Source organism: Rattus norvegicus (assembly GCF_036323735.1).
Source record: "Rattus norvegicus strain BN/NHsdMcwi chromosome 3 unlocalized genomic scaffold, GRCr8 chr3_unlocalized_1, whole genome shotgun sequence".
Classification (NCBI taxonomy): domain Eukaryota; kingdom Metazoa; phylum Chordata; class Mammalia; order Rodentia; family Muridae; genus Rattus; species Rattus norvegicus.
The window spans coordinates 246,198-249,758 of record NW_026947362.1 but is presented as its reverse complement, the minus strand read 5'-3'; positions in this window follow the sequence as shown (position 1 = coordinate 249,758).

Here is a 3,561-nt window from a genome sequence, read left to right as displayed (position 1 = left end):
TCTGACCATTTGCTTGGAAAGTTGTTTTCCAGCCTTTCACTCTGAGGTAGTGTCTGTCTTTGTCTCTGAGGTGTGTTTCCTGTAGGCAGCAGAATGGAGGGTCCTCGTTGCGTATCCAGTTTGTTAATCAATGTCTTTTTATTGGGGTGTTGAGGCCATTGAGGTTGAGAGATATTAAGGAATAGTGATTATTGCTTCCTATTATATTCATAGTTGGATGTGAGGTTATGTTTGTGTGCTTTTCTTCTCTTTGTTTTGTTGCCAAGACGATTAGTTTCTTGTTACTTCTAGGGTATAGCTTGCCTCCTTATTTTCAGCTTTACCATTTATTACCTTTGTAGTGCTGGATTTGTTGAAAGATATTGTGTAAATTTGGTTTTGTCACGGATTATCTTGGTTTCTCCATCTATGTTAATTGAGAGATTTGCAGGAAACAGTAACCTGGGCTGGCATTTGTGTTTTCTTAGTGTCTGTATGACATCAGTCCAGGATCTTCTGGCCTTCATAGTTTCTGGCGAGAAGTCTGGTGTGATTCTGATAGGTCTGCCTTTATATGTTACTTGACATTTTTCCCTTATTGCTTTTAATATTCTTTCTTTATTTTGTGCGTTTGGTGTTTTGACTATTATGTGACAGGAGGTGTTTCTTTTCTGGTCCAATCTATTTGGAGTTCTGTAGGCTTCTTGTATGCCTATGGGTATCTCTTTTTTTAGGTTAGGGAAGTTTTCTTCTATGATTTTGTTGAAGATATTTACTGGTCCTTTGATCTGGGAGTCTTCACTCTCTTCTATACCTATTATCCTTAAGATTGATCATCTCATTGAGTCCTGGATTTCCTGTATGTTTTGGACCAGTAGCTTTTTCTATTTTACATTATCATTGACAGTTGAGTCAATGATTTCTATGGAAACTTCTGCTCCTGAGATTCTCTCTTCCATTTCTTGTTTACTGTTGGTGAAGCTCGTATCTATAGCTCCTTGTCTCTTCTTTTGGTTTTCTATATCCAGGGTTGTTTCCATGTGTTCTTTCTTGATTGCTTCTATTTCCATTTTTAATTCCTTCAACTGTTTGATTGTGTTTTCCTGGAATTCTTTCAGGGATTTTTGTGACTCCTCTCTATGGGCTTCTACTTGTTTATTTATGATTTCCTGGAATTCTTTCAGAGATTTTTGTGATTCCTCTCTGTTGGCTTCTACTTGTTCTCTAAGGAATTTCTTCACGTCTTTCTTGAAGTCCTCTAGCATCCTGATCAAATATGATTTTGAAACTAGATCTTGCTTTTCTGGTGTGTTTGGATATACCGTGTTTGCTTTGGTGGGAGAATTGGGCTCCGATGATGCCATGTAGTCTTGGTTTCTGTTGCTTGGGTTCCTGCGCTTGCCTCTCGCCGTCAGAATATCTCTAGTGTTACTTTGTTATGCTATTCCTGACAGTGGATAGACTGTCCTATAAGCCTGTGTGTCAGGAGTGCTGTAGACCTGTTTTCCTGTTTTCTTTCAGCCAGTTATGGGGACAGAGTGTTCTGCTTTCGGGCATTTAGTTTTTTCTATCTACAGGCCTTCAGCTGTTCCTGTGGACTGAGTCTGGTGTTCACCAGGCAGGTCACTTGCAGCAGAAAATTTGGTCTTACCTGTGGTCCCGAGGCTCAAGTTTCCTCGTGGGGTGCTGCCTACGAGCTCTCAGCGGCGGCAGCAACCAGGAAGATCTGCGCTGCCATTTCCAGGAGCCTCCATTCACCAGGGTTCCAGATGGCGTTTGGTGCTTTCCTCTGGTGTCAGAGATGTGTGCAAAGTGCAGTTTCCTTTTGTTTCCCAGGCCTGTCTGCCTCTCTGTAGGTTTATCTCTCCCTCCCACGGGATTTGGGTGCAGAAAACTGTTTATCTGGTCTGTGCCTTCAGGTTCCGGTCATGTCTCAGTCGCAGGGGTCCTGCTGCTCCTGGGCCCTTCCCCACGGGAACCCAGAGGATGTATACAGTTTCCTCTTTGGCCAGGGATGTGGGAAATGGTAGGCAATGTTGGTGGTCTCTTCCGCTCTGCAGCCACAGGAGTGCCCACCTTACCAGGTAGTGAGGTCTCTCTCCCAAGGGGTTTGGGAGCAGAGAACTGTTGCGGGCCAGGATCCGCGGGTTTGGGATTCCCGGTAAACACTGTAAGTGCCTGGTCATAGAGGAACTTGGCCTCTGTGTGTCCTGTGTTCCCCAGGCAGGTCTATTGCAGCAGAAAAGTTGGTTTTACCTGTGGTCCCGAGGCTCAAGTTTGCAGGTGGGGGTGCTGCCTATGAGCTCTCAGCAGTGGGAGCAACCAGGAAGATCAGCGCCGCTTTTTCCGGAAGCCTCCGTGCACCAGGGTTCCAGATGGCGTTTCTGTAATTACATTTCTAACAACAAAAATAACAGGAGTCAACAGTCCATTTCATTTAATATCTCTTATCATCAATGGACACAATTCCCCAAATAAAAAGACATATACTAAGAGACTGAAAACATAAAGAGGATCCAAGATTGTGCTACATACTGTAAATACACCTTAGAGACAAAGACAGAGTATCTCAGGGTAAAAGGATGGAGAAAAATTCTAAACAAATGTTCCCAAGAAACAAGGAGTAGCCCCTTTCTAATATTGAACAACATTGACTTCAACAAAAAGTTATCAAAAATGATAGGGAATGGAACCATACTTGTCAAAGAAAAATAATACTAAGATGAACGTTCAATTCTGAACAACTATGTTTAAATGCAAGGACACCTAAATTCACAAAAGAAACATAACTATAGCTCAAAGAAAGTATTGCACCACACACAATAAATTGTTGGAGACTTCAATTCTGCACTCTCATCAACGGACAATTTATGGAAACTGAAACTAAACAGATATGGTTAAAATAACAGAAGTTATCTTAATAACTTAAAAAATCCAAATGGATTTAACAGATATTTAGGTAACATTTCATCCTAAATCAGAAGAATATACCTTTTCCTATGCACCTCATTGTAACTTCTCCCAATTTGACCATATACTAATTCACATAACATGCCTCAATTGATACCAGAATATTGAAATAATCCTATGTATCCTATCAGATCACCATAGACTAGGGCTGCTCTTCTATATTTTATTATTTTTTGGATTTGTTTAAATTATCGATGATTTATTTATGTGGTATTTTTAAAACATCATCTTTCTTGATATTTTGTCACTATTCAGTAAAGACTGTGTTAAACCTACTGGTAGTTCGTCCATTTTTGCCTCTACAGTAGAGACAGTGATTTCTCCATTCCATTCGTGGTTTATATACTACATTTTGAGTTAACTCTTTGTGCGTACACTGCATTTAATATTTTCCTCTTTGTTTGAATATATTTGTACTATCTAACCTTAAAATTTTGTAATTTTTTAATGAAATTTTTAATTTCATAATTTCTGACTATAACTTTTGATCTCATTTTGCTTATATTTTTTCTCCATTTTAAATGCATTTTTTCTTTGTGAATACTTTTCCCCTTTTATGTATGTTTGTGCCTTTATGGGTATTTGTTATTGTTTATCAATGGAAAATGCAAT